The 22871-nt window shown below is 40.4% G+C and overlaps 1 protein-coding gene across 8 annotated transcripts in view; it reads left to right on the top strand.

The window, feature by feature from the left end:
• Positions 1-494: 494 nt before the first annotated feature.
• Positions 495-22871, top strand: part of LOC126174885 (uncharacterized) — an 85481-nt gene continuing 63104 nt past the window's right edge. Inside the window, exons 1-2 of one of the 8 annotated variants that reach the window (XM_049921302.1) lie at positions 1205-2221; positions 3513-3755. The gene's annotated coding sequence lies outside the window, so the exon portion shown is untranslated. The other 7 variants (XM_049921301.1, XM_049921308.1, XM_049921306.1 and 4 more) reach the window with 7 other exon arrangements.

Raw genomic sequence — 22871 nt, 5'->3', positions numbered from 1 at the left:
AGTGGATGATGAATGGCGCTCTTTTCCCTTGAATGTGATTCGGACAGATGTTTCCTCGGAATCTGGACCTGATAGATTTTGGCTTGAGGTACGTTTAGCTTTCCATTGTAAAATGCTGTGTATGAACTTTTAAAATAATTTTAATTTGAATCCGTGTATGAATGGAAAAGAGATTCAGTATGACAACCAAGATGAGAAACTGGCTGTCTATGCCTAGAGTTAATGGAACTCTCCTGGCATCTCAGTGTGTCAAATGATCCGGCGGCTGCTGCACTACGTTGTAACAGAAGCCGACCAAGCCTACGATTGAAAGAATGAGCACTGGTCATCTTCACCCACCGAAGGATGTAGATGAAGGTAATAAAGTTTCCAACAACAGCAGACGATTACACTGAAGTCAGTGATAGTGAATAGACTCATGCAGAGAAGTGCAAACAGTTCTAGCAGCGACACTGTTTATTTTTACTTTATTTGTTAAATAGTTTTAATATTTTCTTGTAACAGTGGAACATAAGGTGAGTCATTCTATCAGTGTTGGCTGAGATGGCAGTAGGTGGGCAGAAATTGAAAAATAAAGCATTTTCAGATGTAGTATGATATTTTTGTAATGGATTGTAGTGCAGTGACTTCCTAACACTGGCCGTGCACTTCACGGTGGTCTGCAGAGAATAGATGTTGATGTGTGGCCACCCGTGTGAATGCCGCTGTTTCAAATGCATTATGGAATGTTTTTACATAACGTGACGGCAAGTGTGAATTGATCTTTAGTATGAAGTAAGACGCGTAGTTGTACATACTGGCTTCTAAACATTTTTCTGTACATTTTCATATGTTTAACGAAAGAAAGAAATTTTAAAGCTTATGATTACGTATCTTGAAATACTTGAGCATCACTTTCCCTGTTTTTAGTTACCAATATGCCTTAGGGATTTCGCTTTGGATCTTAATATTACTAAAGCCATTTCCTTAATGCTGAAGCTAACCGGAACTTTTGTGCAACAGATGGTCCCTCATAACATGATAGTCACCCTTTCATAGACGTTTGCACCATGACATGTTGCTCACGTTCCTCCTACTATTGCCATGCGACAGAGTGAATGAGGTCTACCTCGCTCGGCTCTTACGTAGCCGCCCCCCACCACCGGAGTCGTAAATTGCTCACGATTCGTCGGGGTTAGTGGCGTGTGCGGTATGTGGCTATGTGCTCATTTGTTTACGAAATGAATAGGGCACACTTGTTTTGCACTTCTACTCTAAGTTGTACTTAGAAATGACGTAGTAAGCTGTCTAAGTCACTACAGATTTGAAATAAAGTTAATGCGCGACAAAACATTTTCTATTAGATCCACGAACTCGACTATTTAGCCATAACGCCAACGACGAATCCGCAGAAATTGATTGCCCGACTTCTACAGAACGACGTAACGCAGTCTTCCCAGAATATTTGCAATTTTGTTATTGTTTCAGCTTATTGCAACTACTTTGGAGAAAGGAGATAAAAATAAAATACATGTGACGAGGCGTGTTTTTTTATTTGTCGTGTTAAACAAGTTCGCCACACGATGTTTATTTACTGTCACCAATTTTTTTTCATTCCAGAAAAGAGAGATTTTCCGTGTGAATCGTTCTCAAAAGGTCTTTGATAGGTTTCTCACCGTAAAACTTTTCATTTCAATTAGTCAAATGGCCACATACTAAGAAACAACTACAGTGTATTATGCATTCATAACTACTGCTCTTACACTTTTTCTCTTGTAAGATGTTTTACAGTCGCAGATGTTTACAGTGGCACTTTTAGACTGAAACATTTCCTGCCCCAGTAATAAACATAATGCATACAGAAATATAACAGATTAAATATTCACCTGTGCCAGATTAACATACTTTACAGGACATGCAGGCGCCTTCTAGTTTGCTGAGTAACACATTTGGCACTGTGGTACTGCTTGTTTGTGTTCTTAGCATACTATTAGATCAGCAATGCAAATAAACAATTGGATGATATAGAATATCTATGTTACAACCTATGAACAAAATTTATGTACTCTTCCATTTGAAAATAAGCCCATTGTTCAGTTAATAATCCAGCATAATAATGTTTGCATGCAAGTCCGTGTGTTTTTTCATGTGATAACTGGACTGCCAAGTGCAATGCTATGACTAGAAACTGGACCTTCATTCATACATATCTCGGTACTATACAGTCATTATTTGTGTAAGAGTGAGTGTCTCCTTTCTGGTAATTTTTATGTTTCTATGTATAATGAAATGATAGAGTATTATTAACTTTCTCAAATATTTAAATTAAAATTTCTTGTAGTGGCTTTCAGTTTATTGTTTTAGTGAGCAGTATTAGCTGACTGAAATTTCATTACCCTCATTGTGCGTACTTATATGTCTGTGTTGTTCAGGTGCTGGTTTCATGAAACATCCCACCCTTTACATTTTATTCTCTGTTAAATGCATAACTAGCAATAAAATGTTGTCTAAGATGTCTCATCTGTAGATCCTTTCTACTTGATCTGTCAACCTAATCCATTTATGTGACTGCCTACATAACCAGTTGCTTGTTTTCTGATTTTCCTGTTTGCCATTTGTATCCATTCTGGGTGTAGTATTCAAGTTAGGCCTCATAATTTTGATGCTGGTACAGTGCTAGCCTTCTTTAGACATGAATTATATTTATAAGCTTGTTTAATGTGGAAAATATTTCAGTTTCTTTGTAAAAGAAATTCATTTTGCTCTGCAGGAATTTCTAAAAAAATATTCCTAAGCAAGCAGTAAAAAGAATCCAGGAATAATTTGCCACAAACACAAATCCTAAATTTACTTTGCAAACAGCTGACTCTGAATAACTTTATGCATTTGTTGTCAGAGGGGTTTTGACTTGATGATTTGGAAAATGTATTTCTAGGTGCGTAACTGCATTATTAATAAATCTGAGGCAGAGTTGCTGACCAGCAATTGTCGTCATAAAGCATATTGAGTAGTACTGCTAATGGGCACATATGAAGGTGACACACTACATGGTTTTCACAACTGGCAGAGGTGATGAAGGAATGACAGGTTACTCTGATCGCAGGACGAGAGAGACCCAACTGTAATGGAGACAGGGGTTCACCCCAATAAAAAAGTAGTGTCATTCTCAGTTGACCATAAACAAAACAAAACTTGAATAAAACAGATATTGCTTCCTTTAGGAAGAGAAAGAAAGACTAGCTATAGTATGTCCAACTACATTATTTTTTGGAACATAGACTGATCTATAGCATATTCTGAGGTATAGGTTAGGTTGAAAGGTAACGATTTGGTTCTGATTTTGCAAAGACAATGAATATGAATACAAAATTGTAAGGTTAGGTTGAAAGGGAACAACTTGGGTGTGAGTTGCTGAAGAAGTATTTACGGCTTCAGTTAATCCAAGAATAGCATATCTGAGAAAACAGAAAGTGTTAACATTAAAAAGAAATTTGAATGTTAGAATGTCTTTTCTGAATGTATTTATCCGGAAGGTAACCGTGCACAGAAGTGAAAGATGGCCAATATACAGCTCAGACAAGAAGAAAATAGAATCTTGTGAAATGTGGTACAACAGAAGAATGCTGAAGATTGGATGCGTAGCTCATATAACTAAAGAAAATGTTCCGGATCGAACTGGGAAGAGAAAAATTTTATGGTGCAGCTTGAATAAAAGAAGGGCTCTATTGATAGTACATCTTCTGAGGTATCAAGCAGTTGTGATTTTGATAATGGAGGTAAGTACATACATTTTATTAAGTATATGTAAGTAAGTAAGCCTAAAGTCATCAGAAGATCAAAATCAATTGCAAAATGGTTGAGATAAGATATCTGTATAGTGCAAAAATTGGCTGTTGACCCTAAATAATGGAAAGTGCCAGGTCATTCATATGAGTACTAAAACAAATTTGTTAAAGCTGGGTTACATGATATACCAATCAAATCTAAAGGCCGTAAATTCAACTAAATACCTATGGATTACAATTACGAACATCTTAATTTGGAAAGAACACGTAGAAAATGTTTTGGCGAAGGTAAAGTGTTGGTCGAACACTTAGAAGATTTAACAGGTCTACTAAAGAGACTGCCTACACTGTGCTTGTCTATCCACTTTTTGAGTACTACTGTATGGTGTGGTGATCCTTACCAGATAGGATTAACGGAGCACATCGAGAATGTACAAAGGAGGGCAACACCTTTTGTATTATCCAGAAATACGAGCGAGAGTATCATTGAAATAATACAGAATTTGGGGTGGACATAATATAAAAAACACGATATTTCTTGTTGCGGTGGTATCTTGTCACAAAATTTGAATCACCAAATTTGTCCTCAAAATGTGAAAATATTTTGTTGATGCCAACCTACACAGAGAGAAATGATCATCATAATAAAATAAGGGCAATCAGAGCCTGCTTAGAAATATGTAGATGTCGGTTTTTTCCATGCACTGTTCAAGAGTGGAATAATAGCGAATTAGTGCAGAGGTTCAAAGAACCCTCTATCAGGCACTTCAGTGTGATTTGCTGAGTAGCCATATAGATACAGGTGTAGAACTAAGAAAACAATACAGAGGTGATTGCAAAAGCATCAGCTGGAGAGATCTGATGAATGAAAAATATGAGAAGATTGAGCTATACTTGGGAAAGAAAGTCTGAAATTGATGGAGATTAAAAAAAAAAAATTGTAAATTATTTAGAAGTAATCAACTGAAAGCTAACACATTGAAATCTTTGAAAAAGTAAAAATCTGGAAACAAATCATGAATTCTTGCTAATTCACTGTACGAGTACACAATAAGTCTCATCACTCATTCCACCTTTCAAAATTAGACCACCACTCTGATTATGAACCATGGACCTTGCCGTTGGTGGGGAGGCTTGTGTGCCTCAGCGATACAGATAGCTGTACCGTAGGTGCAACCACAACGGAGGGGTATCTGTTGAGAGGCCAGACAAATGTGTGGTTCCTGAAGAGGGGCAGCAGCCTTTTCAGTAGTTGCAAGGGTAACAGTCTGGATGATTGACTGATCAGGCCTTGTAACAAAAACCAAAACGGCCTTGCTGTGCTGGTACTGCGAACGGCTGAAAGCAAGGGGAAACTACGGCTGTAATTTTTCCCGAGGGCATGCAGCTTTACTGTATGATTAAATGATGATGGCGTCCTCTTGCGTGAAATATTCCGGAGGTAAAATAGTCCCCCATTCGGATCTCCGGGCGGGGACTACTCAAGAGGATGTCATTATCAGGAGAAAGAAAACTGGCGTACTACGGATCGGAGCGTGGAATGTCAGATCACTTAATCGGGCAGGTAGGTTAGAAAATTTAAAAAGGGAAATGGATAGGTTAAAGTTAGATATAGTAGGAATTAGTAAAGTTTGGTGGCAGGAGGAACAAGACTTCTGGTCAGGTGCCTACAGGGTTATAAACACAAAATCAAATAGGGGTAATGCAGGAGTAGGTTTGATAATGAATAGGAAAATAGGAATGCAGGTAAGCTACTACAAACAGCATAGTGAACGCATTGTTGTGGCCAAGATAGATATGAAGCCCACACCTACTACAGTAGTACAAGTTTATATGCCAACTAGCTCTGCAGATGACGAAGAAATTGAAGAAATGTATGATGAAATAAAAGAAATTATTCATATAGTGAAGGGTGACGAAAATTTAGTAGTCATGGGTGACTGGAATTCGGTAGTAGGAAAAGGGAGAGAAGGAAACGTAGTAGGTGAATATGGATTGGGGCTAAGAAATGAAAGAGGAAGCCGCCTGGTAGAATTTTACACAGAGCACAACTTAATCATAGCTAACACTTGGTTTAAGAATCATAAAAGAAGGTTGTATACATGGAAGAACCCTGGAGATACTAAAAGGTATCAGATAGATTATATAATGGTAAGACAGAGATTTAGGAACCAGGTTTTAAATTGTAAGACATTTCCAGGGGCAGATGTGGACTCTGACCACAATCTATTGGTTATGACCTGTAGATTAAAACTGAAGAAACTGCAAAAAGGTGGGAATTTAAGGAGATGGGACCTGGATAAACTGAAAGAACCAGAGGTTGTACAGAGTTTCAGGGAGAGCAAAAGGGAACAATTGACAGGAGTGGGGGAAAGAAATACAGTAGAAGAAGAATGGGTAGCTTTGAGGAATGAAGTAGTGAAGGCAGCAGAGGATCAAGTAGGTAAAAAGACGAGGGCTAGAAGAAATCCTTGGGTAACAGAAGAAATATTGAATTTAATTGATGAAAGGAGAAAATATAAAAATGCAGTAAATGAAGCAGGCAAAAAGGAATACAAACGTCTCAAAAATGAGATCAACAGGAAGTGCAAAATGGCTAAGCAGGGATGGCTAGAGGACAAATGTAAGGATGTAGAGGCTTATCTCACTAGGGGTAAGATAGATACTGCCTACAGGAAAATTAAAGAGACCTTTGGAGATAAGAGAACCACTTGTATGAACATCAAGAGCTCAGATGGAAACCCAGTTCTAAGCAAAGAAGGGAAAGCAGAAAGGTGTAAGGAGTATATAGAAGGTCTATACAAGGGCGATGTACTTGAGGACAATATTATGGAAATGGAAGAGGATGTAGATGAAGATGAAATGGGAGATACGATACTGCGTGAAGAGTTTGACAGAGCACTGAAAGACCTGAGTCGAAACAAGGCCCCAGGAGTAGACAACATTCCATTGGAACTACTGATGGCCTTGGGAGAGCCAGTCCTGACAAAACTCTACTATCTGGTGAGCAAGATGTATGAAACAGGCGAAATACCCTCAGACTTCAAGAAGAATGTAATAATTCCAATCCCAAAGAAAGCAGGTGTTGACAGATGTGAAAATTACCGAACAATCAGTTTAATAACCCACAGCTGCAAAATACTAACACGAATTCTTTACATACGAATGGAAAAACTAGTAGAAGCCGACCTCGGGGAAGATCAGTTTGGATTCCGTAGAAATACTGGAACACGTGAGACAATACTTACCTTACGACTTATCTTAGAAGAAAGATTAAGGAAAGGCAAACATGCGTTTCTAGCATTTGTAGACTTAGAGAAAGCTTTTGACAATGTTGACTGGAATACTCTCTTTCAAACTCTAAAGGTGGCAGGGGTAAAATACAGGGAGCGAAAGGCTATTTATAATTTGTACAGAAACCAGATGGCAGTTATAAGAGTCGAGGGACATGAAAGGGAAGCAGTTGTTGGGAAGGGAGTAAGACAGGGTTTTAGCCTCTCCCCGATGTTATTCAATCTGTATATTGAGCAAGCAGTGAAGGAAACAAAAGAAAAATTTGGAGTAGGTATTAAAATCTATGGAGAAGAAATAATAACTTTGAGGTTCGCCAATGACATTGTAATTCTGTCAGAGACAGCTAAGGACTTGTAAGAGCAGTTGAATGGAATGGATAGCGTCTTGAAAGGAGGATATAAAATGAACATCAACAAAAGCAAAACAAGGATAATGGAATGTAGTCGAATTAAGTCGGGTGATGCTGAGGGAATTAGATTAGGAAATGAGACACTTAAAGTAATAAAGGAGTTTTGGTATTTGGGGAGCAAAATAACTGATGATGGTCGAAGTAGAGAGGATATAAAATGTAGACTGGCAATGGCAAGGAAAGCATTTCTGAAGAAGAGAAATTTGTTAACATCGAGTATAGATTTAAGTGTCAGGAAGTCATTTATGAAAGTATTTGTATGGAGTGTGGCCTTGTATGGAAGTGAAACATGGACGATAAATAGTTCGGACAGGAAGAGAATAGAAGCTTTCGAAATGTGGTGCTACAGAAGAATGCTGAAGATTAGATGGGTAGATCACATAACTAATGAGGAGGTATTGAATAGTATTGGGGAGAAGAGAAGTTTGTGGCACAACTTGACCAGAAGAAGGGATCGGTTGGTAGGACATGTTCTGAGGCATCAAGAGATCACCAATTTAGTATTGGAGGGCAGCGTGGAGGGTAAAAATCGTAGAGGGAGACCAAGAGATGAATACACTAAGCAGATTTAGAAGGATGTAGGTTGCAGTAGGTACTGGGAGATGAAGAAGCTTGCACAGGATAGAGTAGCATGGAGAGCTGCATCAAACCAGTCTCAGGACTGAAGACCACAACAACAACAACAACAACAACAACTCTGATTATCAAGCAAAAATGGTTCAAATGGCTCTGGGCATTATGGGACTTAACAGCTGAGGTCATCAGTCCCCTAGAACTTAGAACTAATTAAACCTAACTAACCTAAGGACATCACACACATCCATGCCCGAGGCAGGATTCGAACCTGTGACCGTAGCGGTCGCGCGGCTCCAGACTGTAGCGCCTAGAACCGCTCGGCCACCCCGGCTGGCGATTATCAAGCAGATTTCTCATATCACCTCGGTATGCTGGTACTACATCCTCCTTTACAAATAAACTGACTGTTTTCTTCTCACCAGGTGCCAGATTAGCCAGAAAAGCTTTCAGCAGCCTTCCTCTTCAGGACCACTTTTGAGACAACTGCTGTCATATAACAGTGGTCATACAATGAAACTTCAGTTTCTTTTTACACAAGAATATTTAGCACTAAGGTGTCAGTGGGTATCAATGATCATGGATGTGGGGACAGTACTATTAGCACAGAGTGTTCTCTCAGTACATAAATATGATCTTTGTACCTCTTTAATCACATGCGCTTCAGGAGATGGAAACTCATTATCGAGTGATTAAGCCATTCATACATCATGTACTTTATATTCCATAATGAAGGAGAACATCCAGCGATGTGGAGCATGTCAGGTCATACAGTGACAATTAGAACAGCTGTTATGAACAAATTTTGTACAGCATATTGATATTACACTGTCATGCAATGCTGTGTACTACTATCAGTAACAGAGGGTAAATTTAACAAACTAAAATCAGCAGGAAAGCTGTTACTTCAAGTCAATGTTTGTACTTCCTCAGGGTCATTAAAAAACTACTTTGTAACACTTTTAGTGTAATATATCTTTTACAGGAAATATTGCTTCTTGCCATGCAGCTAAAGAAATCATAAGTTGTTGATTCTGTGTGCTCAGATAATTTCTGAAAGGACTGGCTAATGCAGTATTTTTTTTTAATTTTCTTTTGAAAGTATAGGGATTCCCAGTTTCTTGCATTATGTCAGATCGAAGTTTGTTTAAAGTCTTTGCTCCCTCCTCCTCCAGTGCTGGGAGGCTAGAATATACATGTGGCAATTCATTGCCTGTCATAGGAGGCAACTAAAAGGAGCATTATACGTAGCCATACTTTTCGTTGATGCCTCAGCTATTATTAGAACACTTGTCAGTTTTAGCTCATTTTGCAACCTTTCCCTCAACCTCTTTGGTGTAATTACTAATGGTCTTCATTTAGGGTTGACCTCCGGTTTTCTATATTTCACAGATCTGTGAACCATTTGGGGAAGGACACTAATGTGGTGCATAACCTATCCACCATGCACCTTGATTTTCTACATCTATTATTAGAGAGTGTTTATTTTCACACCGAAAATCCAGCTAGATAGCCAGTCCACCAAGGGAAGGTTGTCATGTACCATCACAGATGTAGTGCCCTGACAGTGCAGGGATCACCTGCCTGAGCTGTAACCTTCCCATGTATGCTGAGGAGTAGGAGCCTATCTAGTTTGGGGCACAGGACTCAGAGCAACAGCTAATATGCCAGGTAGCCTTTGCAGTGGTAGGGTGTGCCCCTGGGATGAGCCCCTGATTGTAGTGAGTGACATCAGGGCAGACGATCTACAGTGAAATGGATCAAACTCACCCATACCAGTGGTTGTGCCAATATGGCTATCACTTCAGGGAGAAAACAAGACTTTAATATAGAGACTTACAACCACGGCATTTCCTTGTTTGGTCACACCATGGGATGAGAGTCAGGCAAGGAGAAATGGAGGTGAATAGCATGCTCAGTTGTTAGTGTGCTCCAGAAGTGGTGAAGAATCTTATGTAATAACAAAGCCACTGTTTTTCATTAGAAATATTCATGATGGGTTCAGAGAGTTGCTGCTATAGGGAAAATGCAAAATGAATCCATGTTGATCAAAATGTACCCTTCAAGTTTGTGACAAGCTCAAGGATATACCAGGTACCATCTCTCCTCATGACAAACTCAACAGGATTAAGGTGTCACCTAATGCTTCAAACAGATGAAGAACTGCATGCAATCTAGAGTGATGTGGAGTACATTTTGTTCAATGCATTCTGAGAGGACCTAAGGATAATAGGGTGGACACAGGAGCTTTCATCCTTATCTGTGATGGAAATGTTTTATCTGATAAAACTAAGGTCATTGTTTTTAGGTGTGATGTCAAATCCTGGTTCCCTCCTCCTATGAGATGTTTTAGGTGCCAGAGGAGTGGACAATGTCCTCTTACTGTACTACACTCCTGGAAATGGAAAAAAGAACACATTGACACCGGTGTGTCAGATCCACCATACTTGCTCCGGACACTGCGAGAGGGCTGTACAAGCAATGATCACACGCACGGCACAGCGGACACACCAGGAACCGCGGTGTTGGCCGTCGAATGGCGCTAGCTGCACAGCATTTGTGCACCGCCGCCGTCAGTGTCAGCCAGTTTGCCGTGGCATACAGAGCTCCATCGCAGTCTTTAACACTGGTAGCATGCCGCGACAGCGTGGACGTGAACCGTATGTGCAGTTGACGGACTTTGAGCGAGGGCGTATAGTGGGCATGCGGGAGGCCGGGTGGACGTACCGCTGAATTGCTCAACACGTGGGGCGTGAGGTCTCCACAGTACATCGATGTTGTCGCCAGTGGTCGGCGGAAGGTGCACGTGCCCGTCAACCTGGGACCGGACCGCAGCGACGCACGGATGCACGCCGAGACCGTAGGATCCTACGCAGTGCCGTAGGGGACCGCACCGCCACTTCCCAGCAAATTAGGGACACTGTTGCTCCTGGGGTATCGGCGAGGACCATTCGCAACCGTCTCCATGAAGCTGGGCTACGGTCCCGCACACCGTTAGGCCGTCTTCCGCTCACGCCCCAACATCGTGCAGCCCGCCTCCAGTGGTGTCGCGACAGGCGTGAATGGAGGGACGAATGGAGACGTGTCGTCTTCAGCGATGAGAGTCGCTTCTGCCTTGGTGCCAATGATGGTCGTATGCGTGTTTGGCGCCGTGCAGGTGAGCTCCACAATCAGGACTGCATACGACCGAGGCATACAGGGCCAACACCCGGTGGGGAGCGATCTCCTACACTGGCCGTACACCACTGGTGATCGTCGAGGGGACACTGAATAGTGCACAGTACATCCAAACCGTCATCGAACCCATCGTTCTACCATTCCTAGACTGGCAAGGGAACTTGCTGTTCCAACAGGACAATGCACGTCCGCATGTATCCCGTGCCAGCCAACGTGCTCTAGAAGGTGTAAGTCAACTGCCCTGGCCAGCAAGATCTCCGGATCTGTCCCCCATTGAGCATGTTTGGGACTGGATGAAGCGTCGTCTCACGCGGTCTGCACGTCCAGCACGAACGCTGGTCCAACTGAGGCGCCAGGTGGAAATGGCATGGCAAGCCGTTCCACAGGACTACATCCAGCATCTCTACGATCGTCTCCATGGGAGAATAGCAGCCTGCATTGCTGCGAAAGGTGGATATACACTGTACTAGTGCCGACATTGTGCATGCTCTGTTGCCTGTGTCTATGTGCCTGTGGTTCTGTCAGTGTGATCATGTGATGTATCTGACCCCAGGAATGTGTCAATAAAGTTTCCCCTTCCTGGGACAATGAATTCACGGTGTTCTTATTTCAATTTCCAGGAGTGTAGTTAGGCTGCTTGTGGGATATGCAATGGACAACATATGAGAGCAGTCCATGATAACAACCACATACATGTGTAAACGGCCCAGATCGCCAACCACCCCACTTCCCCCCATTTACCAACATCTTCAGTTTTCAAGAGGAGAAGAAAATCCAGGTAAGCCCCCCTTCTGACTGAACACACCGACTCCAACAGTGTTTCCACTTTTGGAAACATTCCTGGAATTTTTTTTTCCTGGAGTATGTTAAGGACACACTCTGTATTTGCCTTAATGTCTTCAATTGAGTCAAATTGCTTCCCTTTCAGTGAAAATTTCAGTTTAGGAAACAGGTAGAAGTCCACGGGGGCCAAATCAGGGCAATATGACGGTTGTGGAAGCACAGGAATTTTGAATTTTGTCAAAAATTCAACAATGGAGAAGGCAAAATGAGCTGGAGCATTGTCATGGTGTAGCACCCAACTCCTGTCTTTCCACAATGCAGGCCTTTTCTTCTGCATTTTTTACCACAAACACTCAAGGACACTTGTTTAGTATCCCTGGTTAATTTTCTGTCCTCCAGGGGTAAATTCATGATGCACAATACAGTTAGAATCGAAAAAAATCACCAGCATTGTCTTCACCTTTGACCGACTTTGCCTTGCTTTTTTTGGTTGGGGGTGAACCTGGAGTCTTCTACTGTGAAGACTGCACTTTGGTTTCAGGATCATATCCATATACCCATGATTCGTCACCTGTAGTTACCCTATTTGACAAATCTGGGTCATTTTTAGTCTGATTAATCAGTTCTTGACACACTTCAAGTCGGTATTGTCTCTGGTCACTCGACAACACTTTTGGAATGAATTTTCCAGACACTCAACACATGTTCATATCTTCAGTTAAAATTGACTGAACTGCATAGAAACTTAAATTAAGTTCATCAGCCATCTCCCTAATTGTAAGTCTACAATCAGAGCACACTAAGTCGCAAACTTTCACAACATTTTCATTCATGTTCGAGGTGGAAGGACTGCCGGACCATTGTTCATCTTCACATGATTCACGAGCCATTTTTAAATCTGTTGAACCAGACAAAAACATTTGACTAGTTCATACAATTATCTTCAAAAGTTGTTTTTAATAGTCTCAGAAGCTGATTTCCCAGTTTGAAAACAAAATTTCACGCAAACTCGTTGCTCCATTTTTACGTCCATTTTCACGCAGGCAGAATCCGGCAACAAGCCCTAACAGACCCGCACTCAACCAGCTGCTACAATGAACTGAGTAAAGGAAATGCAGTTTCTTCTCAGAGAGCATTCAAGGACAAGGCAATGACTCACTCCCCACCCTCTGTGTACCTGCCTACCAAACCACTAAGCAGTAGTGGATCCATTCTTAAAGCTTTCCAGTCACACTTCGTATAATAAACTTGACCATCACTATTATCAGGATGCTAAGAAAAACTATGAGTGACTCCACCCAGTCGATATGATGTCGAACTTTGCACGGCCGGCTGTTGTGGCCGTGCGGTTCCAGGCGCTTCAGTCTGGAACTGCGTGACCTCTATGGTCGCAGGTTCGAATCCTGCCTCGGGCATGGATGTGTGTGATGTCCTTAGGTTAGTTAGGTTTAAGTAGTTCTAAGTTCTAGGGGACTGAAGACCACAAATGTTAAGTCCCATAGTGCTCAGAGCCATTTGAACTTTACACACATTGTTTCAAAAACCACACCTAGGATGGTTAGAAAGTCTCATATAGCAACTACTGGCCCTAGCCACATGTGAATCCCTGTTTTTCAGTCAGAGTAGAACACATCAGCTCCCTTGAGCCCCAAACCCACAGCACCAGTGGTAACTATCCTATTGGTGCAGCCAAAGATGCCTCATCTTCTGTCAGCATTACAAGAGAATAGGGCACCTGGCAATGTGTCCCCCTCCCAGGATGGACCAGCAGTCTACCATGAACCAGTGGCTGAAAGAATCAAAGTCTGTGGGTTATGGAAGAGAATGCTCGTAAACACCAAAACCTCAAAGAGACAAGGAAAAATTAGAATTAAATCAAATTCTGCTACTCCGATCAATCCAACCCCTCCCCTCCTCCTCCCCCCCCCCTTCCCCCCAAATTGGTGAAGAATCACATATTCAGATGGAGCATGACTCAACAGCAACGTAATTTGTACTCCTGTTACCCCTTTGTTGCTTTCTCAGATCCCAGTCTGTTTCTTCAATGGAACAGTAGCAGCTACCATTGCCACCTGGCCAAACTCCTTTAATGGCTACTTACTCTGCAGTTGGTGTGGCATTCAGGAGATGCGGGTCTGAGAAATCCAACTCTCTAATTATAAACCAAACATCCTAGTGTAAAAATTGCATTAACACCGATAGTGTGTTTGGGGGAGTCTGCAGATTCATATGTTTTTACACCTTCAGTGAATAAATGACATTAAACACTGCATTAGAAGCTGTGGCTGCTTGTGTCCATAAATCAATTAGGATAACAGTATATAATATCTATCTACCCCCAAACAGATCTATACCAAATGATGTGCGGACGGAGTTAGTGGAACAGCTGCCTCCACCTTTCCTCCTACTGGGGGACTTCAGTGCTCACAATCTTCTGAGGGGCAACAGCAACAAATCTAGCTGGGGCTAAATAATAGAGCAGTTAATTTCAGAATTGCAAGTGTACTTATTTAACACTGGAGCTGCAATACATTTTAGTACAGACCATGTAACTTACTCAGCCGTAAGTATTATACTTTGCAGCCCGAGCATCTCACCCTTGATTCAGTGGTAGGTCCGTGGCGACCTCTGTGACATTGACCACTTTCCTCTCACTGTATCTTTCTCAAACCACCAACCAATGAAATATGCAACTTGGTGATTGCTTCAGAAAGCCAACTGGCTTTCACCTACAAAGCAACTATTGAAGCCAATCAAAAAGTGGACATCAAAGGGCTGGTGCAAGATACTATTGACTCAATTATATTCACTCTGGAAGCAATGTACCCTATTCTTGAGCCCCATCCTGATACCTGTGCCTTGTGGTCTGAAAACCATACTACAGCCATCAGAGAGTATTGAGGGAGCTTCAACAACACAAATATCATCATTCTATAGAACATTTAACAGTAATCAAGGGACTTCCAAGTGAAGGCATGGTTTAAAAAAAAAAAAGAGAAAGCAAAAGTGTTGGGAACAGTATTTACCGTGTATGAGGGCACACACCCCATCATCTCAAGTATGGACAAAACTCCACTATATTTGTGGGCATCCAACATCAACATTAGGTCCTGGCATCTACCTCAATGGCAACATCTGTTCTGATCCCACAGTCACAGCACACTTTGCTGAAGTGTACGCTCGCAGTAATTACCATCGTAAATTCCTGACATGGAAACATCAGATGGAATGGAACTGTTGATCCTTCCATGAACAAGGACTTGAATCATACAGAATCCATGTACTGAATGAGAGTTCCAATGTGCTTTAGTAGATTGTTGAGATACAGCCTGAGGACCCAATAAAAATGCTTACACACCTTAGTGACAACATAAAGCACATCCTCTGGTTTTTCAGTTGTATTTGGCGGGGAGTTTCCCTCCCAGTAGCAGAAGGCTGTTACGATTCCTATCCAAAAATTGGGAAAAGACCCTCAAATTTTGACTAATTGTCAACCAGTCACTCTAACAAATGAGCCACATATGGTATTTGAAACAACAGTGAACCATTGACAGTGTTAGTTACAATAATTGTTATAGGAACCATCTTAATTTGCATGGGAAGTTTGTTTGTTCATTGATGACCAGTTTTGGATGGCCCGTCCATCATCAAATCATCCATGTGCATAAGTCTTGCATTACAACCAGATATGCTATATAAGCCACAAAACTTGTCAATGTGGTAATATACATTGTAGCTCACTGTATGTCAAAACATAAACAACCGTTGCTTTTAAGATCATCTGCAAGATGTCCAGGAATTTAGTTTACATCATGTTATTATTGCTTGCTTTTACAGAATGACTGCAGTCTGTATGTACTTTAGCCCCCAAAAATAATATCATAAAACAACAGAAAGTGAACATGAGCAAAATTAACAAGCAACTATTATTCAAGTCAACACAACTGTAGGTATTTCTAAGTGCAAAATATGCCCAACCAAGCTCTTGATTAATTTTTCTATGTTTTGACTTCATATTAACTTATTATACAGTTGGACCAAAAAAAATTTGTACTTAGTGTTTCTTGTGATTTATATTGCATAATATGAGTCCTTATGAGATCAGTTTCTTGTGATCCAGTGGTAGACCTGGTCAACTATCATCTGGTATGCTTGCATTTGGGAATCTGACTACATTGTTTGAAGTCCTAAACCCAGTCATAACTGTGGTTCAATACTTGTTATCTTGTGTTTTTTCAGTTACTGTACTTGAAAATGTGGCCTCAACCTGGGCATCTTTGTTTACAGTGCTCCATATCTCATTGAAAAATAGAATGTGCTGAGTTCAAAAGATCTCTGTTTATAGAAACCATGCTGATCTCTATAAGGAAGATTTTTGTTATCCAAAGAGGTCATAATATGTGAGCATGGAACACACTTCACAATTCCATAAGCAGATTGATGTCAACAATATAGGCCTATAATTATGTTTATGCTGGAAATGGCCTGCACTGTTTGCAATAGCTTGCTACCCTTAATTGTTCCAGTGACCCATGAGAAACAGTGACTGTAAGGGAAGTAAGTCTTTTCACATGATCTGTATAGAATCATTCAAGTTTCTCATCAGATCCAGGTGTCCTTCATCTGTTTAGCAATTGTAGTCAGTTTTGTATTATTTATTCATTAACTTCACTATCAATCTTGGTTTACTTGTATTGTGGCATAGTATGATGATTGAAGGAATTGTCTAAGTCCTACCACATTAAACAGTTGGAATTCAGTGTATCAGCCTTCTTTCTGCCATTTACTGTTTTATTATGCTAGTGTGGTCACTGAGTCACTGAAGAGATGAAATTTATCTTTTTATTGCCTTTATGTAAGACCAAAATTTTTAAATTTTTTGTCTGATTGGTCAGCAAAATTTTACTTTCAAGTTCATTAAATGTTTCTTGCATTGATTTCTGATGTTAATTTTGACATTATTCTTCTTTTGTTTTTTATCAACAAGGTACTGACCTCATTTAAATCTGTGATAAAGCTCTCTTTGCTCAAGTAGAAACTTTCTGATATGGCAGTTGAACTACAGTGGGTTTTTCCCCATTCTTTGCAACTTTGTGCAGTTTTTACATGTCTAAAGCACATTGTAAAGTACATATGAATTTTGCCAGTTAATGTTCCACATCTTCATCAACAGCAATGAATATTTTATGTTGTCTGCTCAGACAGCCTGCAATTTGTTCCTGTCAAATTTGCTATACAAATATATTTTTTCTACCATTTTAGCATTCTTTTTAACTCCTGTAGTCACTGATGCTATAACTGCGGTCACTGATTCCCTCCTTTATGTTAACTGATTTGAGAAGTTCATGTCTGTCAGTTACTAGGAAATCTGAAACACTGCTCTTATGAGTTGGTTCTCTAACTGCATGAAGTAATTTTTAGAGAAGACATTCAGACAATCTTACATGAATCCCTGCCCCTGGAACCATTTTTAATTACTTGACTCTCCCATTCTGAATAGTCTTCCTATCATGAGGTCTGTTCAAAATATTCTGGAACATTCGTAATTTCGCACCAGTGGTGTGTTGGAACAAAATGTGGTTGGCATGTCTCCCCATGCCTGTGTTTAATGTGTAACTGCCAGAAGCTTCATTGTTGTATGTCTGTTAGTTATTGTTCAGTGCTGTATTGAGCAGAATGTTGTGTTGCACGGTTTGTGAATTTCGAAGTGGCAGAGTTAGAGGAGCAACGTGACTGCATTAACTTTTATATGAAACTCAAGAAAACCCTTACAGAGACACACCAAATGAAGCGGGAAGCCTACATTGATGAGTGCGTCAGCTGTAGTTGGTGTTATGAATGGTTCACATGGTTATAAAATGGCGAGATGGAAATTAAAGACGACCCTTGTTCAGGATGCCGTATGATGTCTATCAACGACGCTCACGTCAGGAACTTAAACAAAATTGTGCATGCCAATCAAAGACTGACTGACTGAGAGATTGCAAAAGAATATAACATTTGAGTTGGATCATATCAGGAAATCCTGACACAGCATCTTGGAGTGCATTGTGTTGCTGCCAAGTTCGTCCCACAGTTCATGAGTTAGAACAAGAAAGAACTTTGCCTCGCAATCTTTGAAGAGGTTTTGTATTGTGCAAATGAGAACAGGATGTTCCTTAACAGAGTCTTAACTGGTGATGAGATGTGGGTCTATGGTTATGACATTGACCAAGGTAAAGTCTTCACAATGGGTCAGGAAAGGTAAAAAAAAAGTCAGTTCAGATCAAATGCCACAGCCATGCTGATAGTTTTCTTTGACTTTGAAGCATTAGTTCATCAAGAATTCATGCTATAGGGACAAACTGTTAGTCAATGGTACTGCCAGGCCGGCGATGCCTGCGAGAAAATGTGAGAAGGAAGTGGCCTGAGATGTGGCGAGACAATTTATGGTTTTTGCATCACGATAATACACCTGTACATTCATCCCTTTTGGTGCATGACTATTAAACATAAAAACAAAATCATTGTGCTGCCTCATCCTCCATACTCTGGAGACCTGCAGACTTTTTTTATTTCCAAAGTTGAAACTCTCACTGAAAGGATGAAGATTTGTAATGATAGGGGCGTACCAAGACTGCTTCCGGAAGTGGAAACAGTGTTGGGAGCAATGTATCAACAGTGGATGAGAGTTTTTTTTTTAGATTAGATTTACTTTCATTCCAATTGATCCGTAGTGAGGAGGTCCTCCAGGATGTGGAACATGTCAGAAAAACAACAATACATGACAAATATTTACAACTAAAACAAATAAGCTAATGTACCATTCCACAGGTCCCAAGTGGAATGATCGTCATTTTTTAATGAACACTAAGAGTAATTTTACAAATACTAATGCACTGAATTTAAAATAAAAAAGGTTTTTATTTATTTATAAGGTAATAAACATGTAATACAACTACTGTAATACTTATTTACAATGAACACATTACTGCACTGAAATGGTGCAGAAGTTAGATTATACTTACACACACACACACACACACACACACACACACACACACACACACACAGACACACAATTTTTCAATGAACGCATTACTGCACTGAAATTGTGCAGAAGTTATGTTGTACTTATATACAAATCAGTTGGTTTTACTAAGAAATTCATCAATGGAGTAGAAGGAGTTGGCCACCAATAAATCCTTTAGGCTTCTCTTAAACTGAATTTCATTGGTTGTTAAACTTTTTATGGCTGCTGGCAATAAATATATTGGGAAGCAGTAGTTAGTATCCCTAGTTCCCTAAACAGGCTTCTGCAGGATGTTCTTGAGTTCACACCACATATAACTCTTATTGCACGTTTTTGTGCCCGGAAAACTTTAGCTTGGCTTGATGAATTACCCCAAAAAATAATCCCATATGACATTATGGAATGAAAGTAAGCATAGTATGCCAGCTTTTTCATTTTTATATCCCCTATGTCTGATAAAACTTGCATTGCAAACAGAGATTTGTTAAGACGCTTCAGCAGTTCTGTGGTGTGCTCCTCCCAGTTGAATTTATTATCAAGCTGTAATCCCAAGAATTTAACACTGTCCACTTCTTCTATCTTCTTGTCATCGTATGTTAGACATATACTCTTGGGACACCCATTACAAGTTCTGAACTGCATGTAGTGTGTTTTTTCATAGTTTAGTGACAAAGAATTGGCTAGGAACCAGTGATTAATGTCCACAAATATTTTATTGGCTGATCTTTCTAAGACTACACTTGATTTGCTATTTATTGCAATGTTTGTATCATCGGCAACAAAACAAACTTGGCATCTGGTAATGTTACTGATGAAAGATCATTGATATAAACAAGAAAAAGTAAGGGCCCCAAAATGGAACCTTGTGGAACCCCACATGTAATTAGTTCCCAGTTGGATGATGCCTGATAGCTTGATACATGTCTCTTTCCTAATAACACCCTTTGTTTCCTGCCAGATATATAAGATTTGAACCATTTTGCAGCATTTCCTGTTACACTATAATATTCTAGAGTATTTCAAAGGAGACCATGCACAATAAATCAAAGATAAGTACAGAAAGATTTTGTGGTCAAAGTTCCAGAATTTTTTGAACAGAAAAGCCAGAAAACTTATCAGTGATATCCTTGAAATTTTTTCTGAATCATTCTGCCTGAAGCAGGTGGTCCATAAAAAGCATCTGGTTACTATGTTTGAATCACCTTTGATACATACCTTTATACAGTTTATTTCACATTTGGAATCTGTAAAGAACTTACTAACTATTATTGAGTTCTATATGGCAATAAATAGACCACTACAATTGCTGTCAGTCTGCTTTTTCACTGACAGAAATGGAAAGTTTTGTGCAGTGAAGCACCATTCCAATATTTATTAAATGTTATGGGGATGTTCATACAGTGACTGTAATCTAATGAGACTGGGAATGACTTGAGAACCACCATAAAAAGACCGACTGGCTGAGAGTGTCAACAGCAAGTCACCAAAAGCGAACAAGAAAAGTTATACATGATGAAGCACCAGTCCTATAATTATAAGGGGTAATAAAATAGTTTCCATTTGAGGGCATTTCGGGAGTGTATGTGCAGTTTGTGCAAGTACATAAGCACCAACATGTAAGCAAGGATTTAGTGTGGCTTTTGTATCTTTATGATGTGCGTGCAGTAGGTGCAAAAAAGTGAATTATGGTGACATTATTCCAGTGCAAAAAAGTGAACTATGGTGACGTTATTCCAGATGTGTGCAAACAGGACTAATGTGCTGTTATTCTTTTCTTGCCTGCCGAAGCACAAATACTGGTTGACATTCATCGGAGAATGAATAATTTGTATGGGGCGGTGGTGTCATTCATAGCACCCTTGTCCCAAGATGTTCAAGAGCCAGTTGTCTGCTGGAAAGGTTGTCTGAACACTGGGGCCCATTGCTTATTGATTTCCTGGTGTCTCCATCACTGGGGAATGATACCCATGTGATTATATGACTTCAGTCCCTTAAAAAAAGTCTTTGAAGATTGCTGACTCCAGTGAGACGAGGATGTGCAGCAGGCAGTTATGGACTACTTCACATAGCAGGACACAGTGTTTTATCAAACAGGTATCTTCATCAGTGGGATGACTGCCTCAATGTTCATGATGATTTTGTCTGATTGGTATACCGATTCTGGACTGTGCAACATTCACATGGAAACTTTTTGATTGCCGCTTATAACATACGTTATGGAGATGGTCATATAGTGATCAGAATCTGACAAGACCGGGAACAACTTGAGAGCCAGCACAAACTGCCCATCTGGCCGAGGGCACCAGCAGTCAGTTGCGAAGAGTAAACAAGAGGGTGCAATGAGAGAAGGACAGACAACAGAGGCATAATGACAGAATAACAAGTCCGGAGAGTAAACTGAGATGGAAGACCTAAGACATAGTGAATCCAGAACCAAAACAATGATTTGTAGCAAGAGCAATACAAGAACACAGTGATATCATGACTGACTACAGAGCCATTCCATTGTAGGCTTTTAAAGGGTGTGGCTGCAGTTGGTGATAAGCCTGCAAGGTGGGCATGTCCCCTAGACAGTGCTTGCAGCAGTGACACCAGAGCCTGCAGATATAGTAGTGCTGTCTATTGGCTGGCATAGGATCCATACCTTCTGGCTGGCCTTCAAACTTGCCAGGCCGGAATACCAGACTTCATCATGTAACAGGTATTGTATCATTAAACTCTCATTCCATGAAAAACTGATGTCCACCATCAACATCAATATGAGATGTGGCCCCCACAGGCATGTATACAGTCTTGTATTCATTGTGGCATCCAAATGTCATCTTGAGGAATTTCTTGCTATGTCTGAAACACATGCTGCACTAGTTCATGAAGATTGCTGGCTGGATGCTGGTATGAAAGTATGCATTGTCCCATCACAGCACAGCCATGCTCTATGGGTGGAAATTCAGCGGGCAGAGCAAGCCAGTCAGGTATCTGTATACTTCTGAAGGCATTTTTATGCCATTTGGTACCTGATCCTGAAACATATGATAACAGGTTTGACCATTCTTGCCACATACTGGTGATAATTCAGCCTGTCTTCAACAATAGCCAAACAAGCCCTGGTGCCATTTCCAATAGCTCTCCTCACATGATTCCAGGTGTTCTAGAGGTGTGGGTCTCAAGAATCGCTGCTTCTAGTGACCTTTCACTGGGTCATCTATGGACACATTGATGAATATCTGACCACTACAATCAGAGATGAAACTCATTGCTGAACACCACACCAACACACAACACCAGTCAAGTCTGTTGTACGTGATGTGGTGTAAACAACATATGGCAACTAAAGAGCCCAATGCCAGTGCTTATATTTCAGCTGTTGTCATCTGTCTATTCATTCAAGCCAGGCAAACAATCCTACAAGCTTCTCATGGTGAATGGAAGGACCAATGGCTACTTTCCTTCCCACTCTCTATCCTGAGTCCATCTCGTAACCACTCATTCTGCAGCCATTGCACTACAACCAACTGCTTATGCCATCTGTCAATATGATGTTGCCACTCCTTCATACTAGTGATTTGACCTTTCGCAAAGTTGAAAATATAGGGATAAGGTATAAGTGCACGACCTCTGGACATGCTGTCTTGTGATCTCCACTTGAAAAATTGCAGTGATGTTGGACCCACCAAATAACTGTCATGCATGTACACCATTCTTCATCTGTAGGATTGGCTTTATTGTGTACTGAAATAAGCTCACATTAAGATGACATTTTAATCAGTATGCCTCATAGTCATGGAAATACCAGAGTATCAATTTGATGTTAAAATGATTTAACATTTTCCATTTCTGCAGTGTATATTCCAATATTGAG

Source organism: Schistocerca cancellata, chromosome 3, assembly GCF_023864275.1.
Source record: "Schistocerca cancellata isolate TAMUIC-IGC-003103 chromosome 3, iqSchCanc2.1, whole genome shotgun sequence".
In the NCBI taxonomy this organism is placed as follows: domain Eukaryota; kingdom Metazoa; phylum Arthropoda; class Insecta; order Orthoptera; family Acrididae; genus Schistocerca; species Schistocerca cancellata.
This window is presented reverse-complemented; position numbering and strand designations above follow the sequence as displayed.